This window comes from Lagopus muta, chromosome 14 (assembly GCF_023343835.1).
Source record: "Lagopus muta isolate bLagMut1 chromosome 14, bLagMut1 primary, whole genome shotgun sequence".
NCBI classification, from domain to species: domain Eukaryota; kingdom Metazoa; phylum Chordata; class Aves; order Galliformes; family Phasianidae; genus Lagopus; species Lagopus muta.
In genome coordinates this window covers 14,737,037-14,754,503 of record NC_064446.1, presented here as the reverse complement: position 1 = coordinate 14,754,503, position 17,467 = coordinate 14,737,037, and the positions used below count along the sequence as shown (strand labels likewise).

The 17,467-nt window shown below is 44.9% G+C and overlaps 1 long non-coding RNA gene across 3 annotated transcripts; it reads left to right on the top strand.

The window, feature by feature from the left end:
- The first annotated feature begins 4,038 nt into the window (after positions 1–4,038).
- Positions 4,039–17,229, top strand: LOC125700304 (uncharacterized). 3 transcript variants are annotated; one of them, XR_007379846.1, is made up of 7 exons: positions 4,039–7,995; positions 9,682–9,912; positions 10,355–10,444; positions 10,542–13,339; positions 15,933–15,971; positions 16,683–16,800; positions 16,939–17,229. It is a non-coding gene; the product is annotated as an uncharacterized LOC125700304 (long non-coding RNA). The 3 variants fall into 3 exon arrangements; XR_007379847.1 differs by having other exon boundaries at positions 10,355–11,004; positions 13,131–13,339; XR_007379845.1 differs by having other exon boundaries at positions 10,355–13,339.
- Positions 17,230–17,467: the final 238 nt, after the last annotated feature.

Here is a 17,467-nt window from a genome sequence, read left to right as displayed (position 1 = left end):
CGGTCTTAGATTTTACTAAGAACCAAATCTTACGCATTCTGACCCAAAGAAGCAAACACTACATGGCCTGGTTGTTTGCATGGCTTTCATTTGAAACCCAGTGAGATCTGGCAACCAGTTTTGCTTTTGTCTCAAAAGATTCTTCTAGTGTGTAACCCAAAAATTCAGCATGTGAGAAATCTCAGGAAAGTGAAGGATTCTGCAAAGGTACTGTGGCTGTCCAGAGCTGCTTGGAGAAGCATTCAGACCCTAAACTCTGCCATTCATATGCAAAAATATGTTGGATCATCAATTTCCTCAATTTCCTCTGGGTTAATTGGTTTTATTTTGGAGAATGGGCCTTATTCAATAGAACCTGTCACCTTATTTGGTTTCCATAAAGTCCCTGCTAGCTGGAGAAGTTTTCTCCTTTGTTCCATTACATTTAACAGCAAAAGTGTATTTTCCTCTCTCAGCTTGCAGATTAACCATTAGAGTTAGTAAAAAATAAAGATATTGTCCAACAGGGTTAAGTCATTCCACTAAAGAGGGACTTGACATTTCCCTGCCAATTATGAATTTTCATGAATTCCAAAATATGTTTTATGCTGATAAAGCTTCTTAAAGCATTCCCTCTAGAACTGTTTTAAAGAAAGTGGCACTTACATAAGTCCTTTGGAGTACTTTATGTGCCATGGCTTTTCCTATAAATATTCACCAGTTCGTTATTGTCACTGAACTTTAAAGGTGGGTAGGTGTTGATTATTTTTACCAGTTAAAAGAGAAAAGTCTCGGGTACCTGCACACTCTTTGAATAAGCTCAAGAAGCAATCTGCAGCTTTCAGGTTGGCCATTATTTCCCCAGGTTTCTGCTTCCTCTTCATTAGTCTTCATTTTTTGCCACTTTTATTTTATTTCACTGCCTGTAAAAGGCACTTGGCCAACAAGTCCCTGTCCTCCTGGCTCAGAAGGCTTTTTCACCCCATAGAACTTAGAATATAATAGAATTAACATAGAATAACATAGAATTCCATGTTTGAGGTTAACACAGCCCTGGGTGGCTGGGTGAGGGCCGAGCAAATCCATCCTGCTCCATGGGACAGCCCAAATGCAATGGCTCCATCTGCACAATAGAGTCACTTCTTGCACAGCTTGCCCACACTGTCTTCATTCATCATTGTTCTGGCTCCTCTCTCCAAGTGCCTGCAGCCTTGGGGTGACAAGGTCTCATGTTCTGATAAGTATATAACATCATCTTGCTGTGATACAGAACATCCCAACACATTGCATCATCTCGCCTTGGCCATGGCTCAGGAGATCCTGGATGTGGCCTCCAGAAATTTCAGAGTATCCGTTATTTCTGAATATCACAAATGAGTTTGCTAACTGGGGAAAAACAAGCCTATTGCCATGGGGAATGTTTGAAAAGATCAAAAAAGGGACATCCTCTATGACAAATGACACTTAGCAATGCCAAGAGCTACAAGAATGTTCATTGGTGGCAGAATTTACTTGCTGCTGGTGTTGCAGAAGTCCCGAATGTTGAAGAACTGGAAAAGCTTGAACTGCATTTTCAGCTTCATAAGAGGAAAAAAAAAAAACAAAAACCAACCATAAAATGTGTGATTCATTACTTAAAATAAGACAGTGGGTAGGAAGTGAGGGAGGGTGACTCTCATACATTTAATTGGAAACATGTCCAAAGACCCATCTGGCATGGCTGTAGGAGTGGGCAGAGCCAACACTGCTGAGCTGCACCTTGGCTCCTCTCCAGCATCACCTGGATGTCGCTGGGCTGAGGCCAGTTTGGGAACTGGGTTAGGCTGAAGTGGTAGCAGTCAATTTCTAGTGGGCACCAAGAGGGCTTTAATACTCACAGCACTGAGAATTAGCACCCTGTGTGGTTTGCACTGATCCTTTAGTGGGTATACGCCCTGGGGAATCTGACTGTGATTAACTGAAGCAGGCAGCTCCAGATTTTTGGGCTGTCTGGGGTTGCACTGCTTGCAGGCATGGTGTGATCACCCAGCACAGCTGCGGGTGGCTGAGATGGGATCAGCTCCAGGTGGTGATGAAATCTCGGGGCATTGCATGGTCTGGCACAAAACCTTGCTGGAGGAGAGACTGGAACAGCAGAATTTGCTCGTGATGGATGATCTCTAATTTGTTTCCGCTGGAAAAGGTTGTAGAGACAAGGTTACCCTATAAATAATGTTTAGAGTGTAATTTTGTTAAATATCCTTCTCCTGCAGGAATAAATAATGTGCTCTCTTCTTTCATTATGCCAGGGAGGCAGTAACACATCCTCAGGTCCAACACTGTCATTTATTTTATATAATGCGTCTGTGTATCTGAATTCTGTTTGTGTGTGTTTACCAGGAGGAAGAAAACTCACTGAGTGATGCCTGATCCAGCTTCGATCCTCATGGAGCTGATAATCCTATCAGAAGCACAGCTTTCAGACCGATGGTTGCCAGCTGCAAAATGTCACCAGGTGATGTGCAGTGGGGCCAATGCAGACCTGGATGATTTGGGGTTTGTTTCAAGGTTTGAATTTGGAACAGATATTTGACAATGCCATCATATTGATTGTGCAAACAAGGCATTGTGACAAACCTCTGGATGTTTCAGAGTACTTATTCCACCACAGGCCTCGGTGCTCCTTCTGTAGCCACGCTGCTCAGATGTAACTTCTCAATACCCAACAGAATAATCTCTGCTATTGTGTGGCAGTGTGAGTTTAGCAGTGAGCCCATTCCAGCCCATCGGGCTCTCAGCCAACAGCATGAGTGACGTCTCTGATCCAGGCTTCACCTCTTAAACAAGGAGAAATGTCAACCTTCAATCAAGGAATTAGGGTGTTTGTCATTTAAAAGAGACTTAGGCAGGAGGAAAGCGCCTTTTGTTTAAGTCTGCTTTCCATAGCTCCATAGGCTGGGGACCAATTTCCCACCTTGCAGCAGGTTTGCTGTAGTGAGGTTTCTGGGGTCCCAAGAAAGCAGCATCATCTGCTCCACATGTGGGTGTGCTGCAAACACCGTCTGGAAGAGCTGCTCAGAGGGCATCACCACCCAGAGGTGTTTTGCCCAGGGCAATGCAGTGAAGGTTTAGCAGCAGATCTTGGCAGCCTGGCCGGTTTTGCTGAGTGCATCCCAGAGCAAGATGAGTCCCAGTGCTCAGAGCAGGTTGGCCCCGTTGCCAGCGCTCACCTCAGCACCCTCACAGCATGAAAGATGGGTGAATCTGCTGTCTGCTGGGTCAGCTGCCCTGTGGGATGTTGGCAACTGCAGCACAGGGAGCCTCCCAGCACAGCAAGTCAGTCTGCCCCAAGAGTCTGGGATTGTGTCTCCTCTGGGAGCAGACACAGTCACTGAATATTGCTTTCCTCTATACCCTCAGAGGTAGAAGTGCTCAAGATTTGTATGGATGTCTCCTGATAACAGCAGGAACGTGCATTAACAACCGCCCAGCTGCAGTCCTGAAAGCTAGAAGGACATAAAGGTGCAGGTAACATAAAGTGATGCATTCTACAAGGGGAAGCAAATAGGCATTCCAACTGCCCATCAGTTATTAGATCATATCAGTATGTTTGTCCAGCCAGGAAGGAAATGTGTGTCGATATTTATGGAAATTAACTGGATTCTCAGTGTAAGAACTGACATCTAGCTTGAGCCAAAAAAAAATTCCCCTCCTGGACCATTGAAAACCATTATAGAGAAACCAAGGAACTACTGGCATTAAGAAACGATGCAAAGACGAAATGAGTGGGTTGGCCCTGCTCAGGAGAGTCAGAGAAGCTTTAGGTTGGGTACTAATCGATTTTGGTTCTTTAAGGAAATCTGAGGCCCCGCTACAGACCAGCAACAGGTGAAGGACTTCAAGCCACTCTATGACTCTGTGCTGGTTCTGTGAATACCACGAGCACAGAGATGTGCCTGCTCTTGGAACTGTGGGCTGAACTCCTGGCATTCACTTGTCTAACGGGTAGACTAACATGACAGGTGGGAAACTACCTTAATTGCAAAGTCTTTTTGGCTTAAAAAATGCATTCCTGCCTCTCTAGAGTGGTGCTGCAGATGAGAGAGACTTGCCAAGGAGCAAAGTGCAGCAGTTCTTGTTCAGCAGGTCATTTCTTGCCAGTTCAAAAGTCTGGAAATCAAAGACTGCAGAAGCAAACTGCCTTAACCTTAACCACAGATGTGCTGCCATAATTGCAGGTGTCGTTTAAGTGTGGAGCCAGGTCTGTTGTAACTGACTCTTTTTCTCTGCTAGAATTAATGAACAAATCCTGCAGCATCGTTGACTGAGCAAATCAGCAGTCAGTTAAGTGCATCCTGTCAGCAGAAGGTAATTTTAATGCTAGCCCAGTGGTCTCTCTAATTAAAAGAAGCACTTATTATTTGTTTTTGGGATTGTTTCCAAGAAGGAAAACAGAGTTCAGAAAGGCTTTCAGAGCTGATTGCCTTCTGTGACCTGGTCTGTGCTTGAGACTGATATGAGGAGGGGGAGAGAGCAGAATGAAGGATGAGGAGGAGCAGAAAGCGTTGAAAAGCTCAGATTAGTCTCTTCAGTAGAAGAGAAACAAATCAGTGCCAAGAATTAGAGAAAGAACAGACAAGGAGAGAACAGAAAGAGGAGCAGAACAAAAAAGAAGACAGACAAGACATGACAGATCGGGAGGGAGCATGGCAAAAGACAGCTGAGTGACAGGTAGGGTGCTAATACAGACATGAAGACACCATCTTGGGGGTCTCTATGGGAGGCTAGAGAAGCATCCAGTGATGGTGACATTGCTGTTGCTGTTTGCAGTGGAGATGGGGGAGATGGTCCCTGGAGGTCTCCTCTAGCTCTGCTGGCAGCCAAGCATCCCATAGCCCTGTTGTCAGCCTGTATCCCACAGCAGCATTCAGTGTAATGGGGTCACAAGTGGGCAGTATCTCCTCCCTTGTTCCTTGCTGGTCAGTGCTGGGAGTTACCCAGCTGAGGGCCAAGCCTGGCCAGCAAAGCAGTTTGTTGCACTGTATCTGTAGAGAGAGAAAAAAAATTCAACTCAGGACATCCATAGAAACTAGAGGAATATCTATCCTACAGACCATTTCAGGTGCTGATATCATCAGTTTGGACATGATTTTGTCGAGTGCATTTCCTGGTGCCACCAAGATAAGACCATGTTCAGGCAGCACAAGGTCTGTAGGCAGACATCCTCAGATGATCTGACATTAGTGGAAAATTAGGAGAGCTCTTCAGCATCCTAATGCTTGTGAGTAGGAACAGCAGGCTTCAAAGCTAAATAGGAGTTGAGAGGAGCTGTTAAGTACTTGATTAGATGTGCCTCCCTTACACTGTTTTGGGTGGACAGATAGCAGGCACTGTATTCATGAGCAGTCAGGATGAGTTTCTGTAGTTTTCCACTGCAGAAAAACTCTCAGGGATCCCTCCAGGATTCCCTGGTGAGTCGTGTGGCCCATGTGCTGTTCAATAGAAGCTTAGGTAAATTCCTTATTATCATTCAATTCCTGGGGAGTTTCTTGTCTTAGACATTGAAGTGAATGGCCAAGAGTGGCAGAGAGTGACCACAATGTACTCAAACACCAGACATCATTGCTTGCATGCTGCAGAGTACTGGCTATTCTTGTATTAGAGCATGTGATTGAATGTCATGTTGATGGGTGTAATGTTTTCCTCCCTCCTGTAACTGGTTTGCACCATGTAGAAATCAAAATCCACTTTTGAAATCACTCTGGACACTGCCTGTTGTAATGGAGCTGCGTATGGGATGATGCACAGCACCTGTGTGGCTTTCTGCTCCTATGGAGGAGTCAGCACCATGCAGGATGGGGCCTGCGGTGGCATCAGTTACCGAGGAAACTGCCTCTATAGAAGCGAAACACGTTTCTATTAGCAACAGCAGCTCCAGCATGTGTGTTAGAGCATTTAAACACCTCATTACTGAACTGCATTTGTTTGTGGGCTTTTACACGTCTGCATGCTGTACAGTGTGAGGTGAGAAAGTGGGCAGGTGATGGAGCAGGAGGGGACCACATGCACCTGGGAAGGAACTGGGGAGCTGCACACACCAGCAGAGCAGGACCAATCTTAGAAAGGCAGGGCACTGCTGCCCTGTCTTGGGCACTACATAGCACCCCAAATGGGGAAACACTGACCCCATAAGGAGGGATTGGGTGCATGAGGTGCAGTACTGTGAAGTGAGTGCGTGGCAGTGAGGAGCAGCTTTCATCCACTGTGAGCAAAGATGAGAGGCATGGCTCTCACCTGAGAAAGCAGTTTGGGAAGGTTTTTTCCTATTTACTCTGTGTCCCAAGAAGACTTTTAAATTTCCTTTGGAAAATAGGCTGCAATCACACAGGGAAATGGTGTGTGAAAGACTGGGGCAGTAATCACCTATGAAACGAACATCCAAAGTGAGATACAGACTATAGGAACGTGTTTAATGTGAACGTTGAGTTCCACTGCCAGAAAGGTTGCATCTACAAGCAGGTGTGCTCTCATTAAAGGAAAGAAGCCCATGTAGCTCAGAGGGTGCAGGTGGTGAAATTAAATTGCGGTTCATCTCAGGTTCTGACTTCTCCTCGCATGCAGACATCGCTCCCACTAACCTGAACTGTCATTTTCCACAGTAGAGAAACTGACTCCAAAAGTAGTGCCGAGTGCTGACAGCTCATTAGGTGCTGTTGTTTGGTAGCTCTCAGCAAGTCATAAAAGCAGAGCCAAGCTTAGGGCAGCTCAGGTAGGGAGATTAACATTGATATCTGAAGCTGTCATTCCCCCACATTGTATTTATGTTGGGCACTTCTGGACACTTCTGGTGCATCCTTCCCAGCTGGCATGGCTCGCTCGCTACCAGGCTGACCCAGTGTGCCAAACTGTGTTTTGTTCTTCACAGAATCATGGAAATGGGTTGGAAGTGACCCTTGAAGGCCATCTCATCCAATGCCCCTGCAATGAGCAGAGATGCCCACAGTTCAGGCTTGTGGTTTTGCATTTTATTTTGTATTTCTTGTGGTTTTATATGTCATTTTGTTTCCCTGAGAGGGGGACAGTACCATTTGTGTACTGTCATGGTTGCAACATGTGACTTTCAAACAGCAAATCAGTTCCCTTTGTGTATTACTGGGTCAGCCACAATGAAGCAAGGGGCAAGGAATGCATCTGAGCCCTTCTGCTTGTGGATGACAGAAACATCTCCAGGGCAAAGCCAGGAGGAGTGTAATCATGCTGCTGTACCCACCTCTAATTGCCTTCATTCTCTGCAGTGAGAAGGTGCTGGTGCTGCTGAGACCCACCTGCCTGCAAATCTGCTTCTCCTGAACCACCTAATGTTGATGAATTACTATAAATGCACTTATAATTACTTGCCTAATTATAAGTGCCTTCACAAATGATTTTGCTAGCGCTTAATGGAAATAAAGTGAAACATCTGAAGCTATAGTAATGGAAATATAGAGCAACACGATAGCGTGGCATTAACAAATCCAAAGCTGACTGGTGTGATATTGGTGTCTCAAGATCCCATCCATGGGTGGGCAGGCAGGACACATAGTCTGACTGTGCAGCAGTATAGGGTGCGAAGAGGGGAAGAGGCAGAACATGGGAACAATGCAGAGGAGAGAAACAATGCAGGGCACGAAGCTCTGGGAGCCTTTTTATAGTATCATAGATCACCCCATTTTGGAAGGAATCCATAAGGATCACTGAGCCCAACTCCTGGCTCTGCACAGAAGCATGGCACCACCAGAGAAAATACACAGGTGGCTGTGTTTTTCCATCAGCTTGCTATTTTTTCTGTAACTGTTTTTTGTTGTTCTTTGCTGCCAGGTGCTCTGAACAAGGCCTCTGTTTTCTTTGTCTTTTTTTCTTCTACTATGAAGTGGGAATTGCAGAACAGTCATATCTGAATGAAGATGTTTCACTCCAACATTTTGGCTTGCCTGGAATGCATTGAGTGAAGAGGAATTGTCCTTGGCCACCTATAACATCTATAATTGGTTAATGCATGTAAGTAGCAAAACCTTTTTTATTTTCTAATATCTTTTATTAAAACATTAAAAAAAAAAGAGGGCAGCAAAACCATAAAACTATCAGTTTGGACACGTGGTCCTCGGGGAGAAGTGACACAGAGAAGCCATGGAGCAGTAGGACTCAGCATTGCTGACAGAGAGCAGAGCGCCTTGCAGTAGCCCAGGCTCAGCAGGTGGGGCAGGAAAACTCTCCTCTGGGGTGGGAAGGGTGGAGGTGATGTTAGCCAGACATTGGGGACCCTCCATGGCCCCGCTGAGAGCGCTTCTGTTTATAAATCAGCATCCACTTCCCAGGAAAATGGTTTTGATGTTGACTTCAGACATCCTCTCTCTGGGAACAGCCCAGCCTTTGCCTTGCTGCAGAGACAATAGAAGGAAGACAAGCACAATGGGCGCATGTGCTAAACACTTTAATGAGCACTTCCACACCATTCTCCCGTGTTTCCCCACATCCCATGAGTCAATAAGCACCTCATGCAGCTTTCTAGATAGTGCACAATAAACTGATACGGCTGTGGACTAGTCCAAGCATTTGCCCTCATTCACTGAATAAAAGAATGGAGATGTGAGCTTGTTTTGTTCCCTATATGTTAACTCCATATAACATTCCTAGCAATTTCTTTGCCTCTGTAAACTTTCTACCATGCAATTATACTTAAAATATTTTAAGTGTAATTATACGCATTTGTGCAAAAGGTGCTGTGACAAATTTATCACAAGTATGCATTGGTGTGCCCAAGCAGAGACTTGATTTATCTGCACCTGCAGACAGAGCCCTTGTCTCTCTGGTTCATTTTGAATAGCAAATTAACGAATGTATGTAAATTGCTGGTGATTATACTGCAATTTCCATTGTTCTCCATGTTTGCAGTGCTGCTCTGCGATGCATGGAGCATTCAGTAAGAAGTTCTGCAAGTTCTATGTAAGAAATTCAGCAGTTAGAATTGTTACTTGGGAGAATTCTATTGCCTGGAGACAGGGCTTTTAAATTATGGCTGATGTTTTGCATTGTATATGGAAATTTTTCATCTCCAGCTATCTCCCAGATATTTAGATCAGAAAGGCTTAGTTATTCCCAGACCACTCAGGCTTTCTCTTCCGATTCACTCTCCTTGGGAACAGTTCTTATGACTTATGTAAATTGCAAATTATCAGGCTTCAGAAAATTTATTTATTTTTAATGATATTTACATACATTGAGGAGCCAGCAACAGGTCCTGAAGGAAGGGATGTAGATAAAAAAACCCTAGAGAGAGAAAAGGGGTGTGAGTAGAGAGGATTTATTTCTCATTCCTTCATACATTCATAAATTACAAATGCGTTGCTTTGGGGTCAAATAAGTAACTGTGTTCAAGAAATGTGTGGACATACTAAGGGACATAGTTTAGAGGGAAAATAGTGGTGAGTGGCTGGACTTGGATGGTCTTGGAGGTCTTTTCCAATGTTGGTGATTCTATGAGTCTATTATGTGAAGCCACTGAGGCCAACTACTACAATATAGTGGGCCTGGCTCCGAGGCATTGATTGTGCTGGCTCAGGAACTGCTCAGTCACTTCAGTCCTGCCAACTGTCTTACTGTCATTTGGTGGATTGATACTTGGACTAGATGATCTTAGTGGCCTTTTCCAACCTTAATGATTCTATGATTATGTTTTGTTAACAGCTTTGCAATCATCTGAGCCTGTGGAAACCTCATATCTCAACATACATGACCTGATTCTCAACCTCGTGGTCTACATCCATGCTAAGGAACACCAGCCCCACTGCCAGCTCTGGGCACTCAGCTCAGCCTTGCTGACTCCTGTTGCCTTCTCTTCACTCTGGGAATTGATTTTCCTGCCAAGGCAACCCAAGATGATGAGGCAGAAGCTATGGCAGCACTGTTCTCATCCTGGTAAATGCTGTGATGTCACCTGTGCTCTTCTAAGCATTTTTCCTCCTTTCGTTTCTTGGAGGGGAAAAAAGTTTTAGGAAGTACTTCATCCCTCTCCCAGATTAGTCTTTTCTGAGTTGTTCTGAGGGCCCTTGGTACTCTGTCAGAGCAAGAGTGTTCTCTGTTGCCCTTTGTAGCTTTAATCATAAATTTCCCTGTTGTTTGCATGATAAACTCCAAACTGTAACTCAGTTGGCAGCTCAGTATCTCTTTAAATCACTTCCAGTTTCTCGTGTGCCATTAATATTTTATTTATGTTGTATGACATTTCGCAATAGTCTCCATGCCAACAGTTCATGCCAGAAGCAATGCATGACAGAATAATTTAAATCCTCAGCACTACAAGCACTTTCTCTTTAGGTAGTGTCATTAAGTCAGACTCGGTTTGTCCTTTCTCTTGCAGTGTCAGAGAGCCAAGGCTGGATGTGTTCCTCCTGACACTGCCCTGAAGGAGACAGTGGGAGTGCCAGAGCAGTGCTGTCACCTGCCCCAGGTCTGTGGTGACAGTAAATCTCCCATGGAGAGTTCCTCCTGGGGCAGGACCAGAGCAGCCATTCGGCACTGCTGTCTGTCGCTCCTTGCTTTTGCAGAGGTGAATGAGGACTTGATTCCAAACCAGCCTGCTGACGTACTGTGAGCCTTTCATTCCTTGAGCCTGTCCCAGCGGGGACCATGGAGCCTGGGCTGGCTGCTGGCTGCTCTTTGGCCCATGGGAGTCCTCACGAAAGAAAGGCAGGAGTATCTTTCTTATGCATGCTGCTCACAGTGTTGTCCACAACTGGCCAAAATCCATGGAGAGAGGCAATAGTTTTGCTAGCCCAGATGGAAGTTCTTTCCTTGGGACACACAGAAACTCTTGCTCGTAGCATTGCACCAGCCTAGCTACACCACTACTTCTCTCATTCCCATGTAGGTATGATCTATGTAATGATTTTGCTGTTTCCCCATTGATGTGGCTTATTTTTACTGTAGCACTCTATCTACTTCTGCTACTGTTAAGCAAATCCTTCTGATGCTGGACCAGAGAAGAGGCCCCTGAGACATAATACAAAGGTGAGCTTAGCTCCTTCTTAACTGCGTGGTCAGTCACTGGCACAGGCTGCCCAGGGAAGTGGTGGAGTCCTCATGCCTGGAGGTGTTTGAGAACTGTGGAGATGTGGCACATGGAGACATGGTCAGTGAGTATGGTGGGGGTGGGTTGGTGTTGGATTTGGTGATTTAGTGGTCTTTTCCAACCTTAACGATTCTATATACACAGAATGATTCTATACACATCATCAGGATTGATGGTCATATTTGTAAATCTAACCCTTATTAAATGTTCAAATAAAGGCTACAGTAGGGTTGGTACACAACCCTACAGGTCTTCCAGGAGAGGACTACTCCGCTGAGCCTGTTAGACTTCCATCCTGCCCTCTCTGGGTTGATCACACAACTGATGCAAATGCCAGTAAGAAACAAGTGAAAAAGTTAGTAGGAAAAAAAAGAAAATTAAAAAAATGTGAATTATTCAGGTTTATATCAGAGAGGAATCAGCAGAGTGCAGTAAAATTGGAGTGTCAGAGGAGAGAGCAGCAGAAAAGCATGAGTGTGTTTCTCTGTATATGACATAAAGAGGTTGCAAGGGACCCCTATGGGACTCTTTTTGGGAATATGAAGTCTGGACAAAATAATGTAGTAATGAGACTAATCCAATGCCACAGAGGAAACAAGTGGCACTGAAAATCCTTCAGACTCCTGTGGTCTGGCAGATTCAAGTTTTCAGCCACAATGTTCTTAAAATCCCAAGTCTCTAAGATCAAGAGGTGGTATTAATCACAAGTTTGCCAAGGGCATAGATCCAGGAATCACAACTGCCTTCGTCAGCCCCTGTACCAGAGGGGATTAAAGAAAAATGAGTTTACTGGAGGCACTGTGGAGTTAGCACAAATCATCCTGGGGAGGAATCTGTCCATAAATGGTACCTCTGTGCAAACAAATAGATTGGAAGAGAAAGAGCTAGGCAAAAACTGCAGCTTGTGCACATGGCTTCGTTGATCTTTCTGTGCCAGTGAATGCCATGTAAGAATGTTTCCCTGGAGACCACTGAGGGCACTGCAGGTAAATTCACCTTACTTGAGATCACAGAGACCTCTGCAGACTCGTGGTATCCACCCTACTAATCTTCTTGTTTCTCTTGTTAAAAATCCACAGCAGGGAAGAAATTGCTGTGTCTAACTGACACTCGCCATTTATGCTGAGGGAATATCCATCTGTTTCAGCCATCCAAATCTATTCTCTGTTTTGTTATCATTTTCCATTTCTATGCTTTGTGAAATGCAATGGGTGGTGTTCTCACTTATTTTTCCCAACTGGCAATTGCTTTGCAGATCAGGCTGCAAGCAGTCCTATGACTTCCTGACATGGCAGGGTTATGAAAGTCCTGCCAAAGTGTCATGCAGTCTCTGCTGTGAAATCTGACAACTGAAGAGGTTTCATCCCAGTCCTAGTAGTGATGGGTTTTGATCCCCTGTTAAATGCACTTCTATTTTGGCTCTGACAGGTACCAACAAAATAAATGAAATCTGCAATCCTCTGTGCATATGGGAGGGCATTAGATGATTCATTGGCTTCCAGTGTGCTAACAGGATCCTTTGCACATCTTGTGTTGCTTTAACGGGTAGTTTCAGCTGTGGGATCATTGCTATATTTTGTAGTTTTGTTCTATCATTAGCTGTTAAAGGAATAGAAGACCACAGATAGCTTGGTATTAAACTACAAGTTCTTGTTTTTATTGGCACCACCTGGGGATTAAAACAGATGCTGTCATGCTGCACAGTTAGCCTCAAAGCAGGGGAGATGTAATGATTATGTGATCAAAGCACCTTGCTTCATTCAATTGTGTAATAACTACAAATGGAAACATTCTAAACAAGCAACATTGGCTATGAGACACACAGAAAGGAAAACCCAGTCCCCAAAGCCTGTAGTGAGTGTTTCAGGGATGGCAAACCTTCCACAGCTTCTTCTGAGGAGAAAACCTGGGTAAAAGCTGCTGCAGATGATCCTGCAGTACCTTATGGGCCATGAAAATACCCTGTAGTTACCAAGAGGGTAATATTGTGAATGCCACGTATTCACAATGACCAGGTCCATATTTATAATAAAACCATTTCAGTGACCTTTTGTGACCATTTCAGCTCATTCTGCTGTGACTGGTGGGTGTATTCCTGCCTCCCTAAAGGCTGACTGGGACATCTTCATCCAAAGGAAGACGTATTTACTTGGAAGATGAAAGTCAAGGGACGTTTTCCAGCCCCTTCAGGCACTGAGCTGTTGGTGCACAGTTTAAGAAGTTGCCCTTGAGGGCTTTTGGACCTTGTCCTCCTTTCCCTCCTGCTACTGCCAGGTAAGTCTCGTATGAATATTAATTGGCATCAACATGAAGTGTAATTCTGTTACCCAGCTGCAGTCTAGTGCAGGTCAACGTGTGCTCATGGTGTGCAAACAGTGGCTGTCGATGGATGGATTTATGGTGAGATTTATGGTGCTTCTGTTTGAAGTTGGGCAATAAGAGTATCCATGATAAAAGCACTGTGGTTAATGATAAATTTTACCTACCTCTTTTGAAAGAATGGGAGAAGTGCTAAGATTAAGCTGAGGCTGGAGGCTAATAGAAGAAAGGCAAAGGCGCATTGAGGAGTTCCATCCCTGCAGCATGTTTGCATGGAGCCCTTTTAATAACTGTGAATAAAGCACTGTTCTTCCAGTTCACTTTCTAAAATAAACCATCCAGATGGCTGTAAGACAAAACCTAGTCGTCAAGCTGAGTAATGTGTATTTTGAGCACATTAACAATGGAACGTGTAGAATTGTGCTGGATTATGCAGGATGCCACTCAAAAAGGTGCACACGCAGAAGCAGGAATATCACAAGCATCAGACAGCCATGGTTCATGATGTCACTCTGGGCCTAACCAGAAGGAAAATGTGTTTTACAATAAGGGTGGTGAGGCACTGGCATGGGTTGCCCAGAGAAGTGGTAGTTGCCCCATCCCTGGAGACGTTTAGGGTCAGCCTGCATAACCCGAGCACCTGATGGAGCCGTGGGTGTCCCTGTACACTGCAGGTGAGTTGGACCAGATGACCTTTAAGAGTCTCTTCCAACTCAAATGATTGTATGATAGAGTGCTAAGTGAAGATTAATGTTATTTTTTCCTTTCTGAGGGGAGCTGAAGAGGGCAGACAGATTTTCTTACAGTCAGTAAGAATACAATTATTTGGCTGAGCCGACAGTGGGTTTCTTCTCTGATGCTTGCCCCCTTGATGTCCAATTCAAACTTGGAAAAAAAACCTGAAAATCAAAAAGACTCCTTGACAGAGGAAGGCAAAACCCAGACGTTCTGCTGGGGCTGCAAATGTGAGGAACATCATTGAGAGATTTTCCAGCCCCCTTTGCCCAGACTCATAAAACTTGCAGCAAAGGGAGAGCAGAAATGAGTGCCTGATGGCTGCAGGGCACACTCAGTAGGATGTTAGATGTGTTTTAACAGCTTTTACTGCTTGGATGGCAACTAATGGTCACAAGGACTGTAATCTGAGGGTTGTTCGAAGGGTCTTGCTGGCTTCCCCCAAAGCTTTCTTTTTCCTGACTTCACTCCTTGAGTTTCCCAACTCCCACAAGAATCCAAGCTCTCATCACCCCGTATTGTGGGGGCTGCTGTGAGGGCACAGCCTGCAAACTGCAGAACTCCTGCTGAGAAAAACATCACCTGGAACTGTTTGTCCACTGCACGGCAATTTTCGTAAGCAAACTTTGTGCTGAAGTACAGCATGAGTAATTGCTTTCTTTATTTTTCTTTACCCGAATGCAATTTTTATTTGCTGTGAAATCAAGTTCCTTCCCTAGCTGGAAGCAAGCGAGCGACTTTTGTATGTAGGAAGACTATAGTGGCACAGTGGAAAAATAAAACTATCAGAAGCTCTTGAGGAATAAATTCAAGCCCTCATTAATCCCTGTGGGCTGCATCTCCTATCTGAATTTTATGGAATGTGGGCGGTATTTTCAAAGCAATGGAATTGGTTGGTTTCAAGGGCTGACTTAGAGGATACCGACATGGTTCTGAACCAGTCCTCTGCCCAAGGAAGATACAGGCTGGGGTTTATCCTGGGAATGTGCCCAGAACTCGGGTTTGCTGGAGAGCATTGAGGCTTCAGGGAGTGCTTGAAGTGGGACCAATGTAGAACTGCTGATGGGCTGGCTTTGATTTACTGGATATTTGCTCATAGAGTCATTGTGTGATTCCTATATGTTTTATTATCATAATTATTGTTCTCCTTATTATTATGACTTCCTTATCTGGGAAAAATCAGCTTTTCTGCTGTGAAATTCCAATTATAATCAAAGAAAGCTTTGTGGATGCCATCCCACTAATTCTGTGTCACTCCAGCCTCTCAGCCAGCTCTCAGAGGAGTCTCTGATGGTGCATCTTGGAGACCTAAATGTCAGGAATGAGTTTTAACTAGGTTTGGAACAGGAGGGGTGCACTTGAATCTAGAGCTTTTATCTGACTCTTAATTGCATCTGGGAGCACAAAATTCACTGGTATAAGCTGTCATAATGCAAAGATTTCTGACTCATCACTGCAAGAAGAACAGTAAGTAATAAATTTCTAGAAGTATAGTTTATTATTGAAGTGGTGTCTTTTGCTAAGGACAGGCTATGTGCCTAGGAAGAGTGAAGGCTAACGGCTAAAATCCTTCTCCAAGATGTATGCATGACTGAGGGAGTTCCTATTAGAATTTGGGAAGGGTGCAAAGGAGTGTATTGTAAGGAGCAGGGGCTGCTGCCACTTACACTGCTATCCAAAGTACTTTGGTACTTGGAATCACAGAATGGTTGGGTTGGAAGGGACCTCAAAGCACCCAGTCCCAAACCCTGCTATGGACATTGGAATGTGATTTTGTTTTCAATTCATAATGATTTCTTTTTTGCTTATGTAGATACAGATTGGAGCATCAACTGATCATGCTGTTCTTATAGTAAGTGTAAAACCAAATCATACTGTTTTTAAAGTAAGCACGAATATCTGAACCTTCCCTTTGAGTCAGCAGCAGGCGGTGGTTCAACCACAGCTGGTCCTAAAGACAACATGTAGGCAAAGTGCAGATTTTGCTGATGGAGATTTTTATCTCCACGCAGGTAGAAATAAGCCACCAGACCCTGAAAGATACGGTCCCATAGGAGCAAGCAAGATGTTTTCCATGAAAATAAGCAAGGCAAGGAAGAGAAACCCATCCGAGCGTGAATCAAATTCAAGCAGGGAAATGCTGACTTTCCCCTTAACAAGAAAGCATCAGTTCCACATTCCCTCAGTTTAACGACACAGTCTACAAAGAGAAGAGGAAAAAAAAAAAAAAAGAGAGAGAGAGAGAGAGAGAGAAACCAATCTGCAGAAAGAGATTTCTTTGCTCCTCTAGCTGCTGCTTCCCTTAGGAGTGCGGGCGCTGCGCATCGCTTGGTGCTGAGCGCTGCCTGCCGGCTCCGACGCGACGTGCAGCCCCGGCCCTACTTCGTAGTGCTCCGAGAAAGGGAGGAAACTCTAATCCGTGGTTGCTCGCCTCTCAGACCGCCTGGGGTTATGGGGCTTGTGGGGTGATTGCAGGCTGTGGCTGTTGTTTTAACTTGTAGTGTAAGACTTCTTCCTCTCATTCCAAGTCGCACCTTTCTATCTCTGCTGTTTTCCCCCTTAGGAAGAGCTGCAGAACATGAATGTCCTAATGCAAGAGGTTGGTGAAACATGATGGAAAATGCAGCTTTGGTGCCATGCCTGGATAACAGCAAGGGTGTTAATAAGCACACAACGCATGGGTAAGCATCTTTAATACATACAAAACTCTCCCTCAAGTTGCGTCTTTTTACTCTGCAGTGAATATTGCTTCTGAGGAGCTATTATTTGCTATTCACTTACTGTCATTCTTTAATCTCAATAACACTGCTTTTCAACAGCCAGATACTGCTGAAAGCCACGAGCTGGATTGCTTCTCATAAATGCCTTCAGCGTCTGCTCCTTGAACGAAATTGGCAGCCCCTTTTTGGCTGAGGGCTGGCCTGCTTATCATCTCCAAAAGCTTCGGGTTCGATGATGCTGTGAGGTGTGACAAGGAGATGGTGATGCTCAGGGACCTGGGGAGAAAAGTGACCAGAATGGAAGTCTCTGAGATGTGAGCTCACGTGGCTGTGAGGTTGGGCAGATTAGTGTGGCAGCTCTCTGAAGGATTGTACTTCTGGCCTGGAAGGCTGCAGGTATGACTGATAGAGTGGTTAGGCCCTGGAACGGGCTGCCCAGGGAGGTTGTGGATGCCCCGTCCTTGGACGTGTTTAAGGCCAGGTTGGACGGGGTCCTGGGCAACCTGATCTGAATGTGGATGTTTGGTGGCCCTGCTAGGCAGGGGGGTTGGAACTACATGATCCTTGGGGTCCCTTCCAACCCGGGTGATTCTATGATTCTATGATTCTATGATAAATCAGTCAGTGC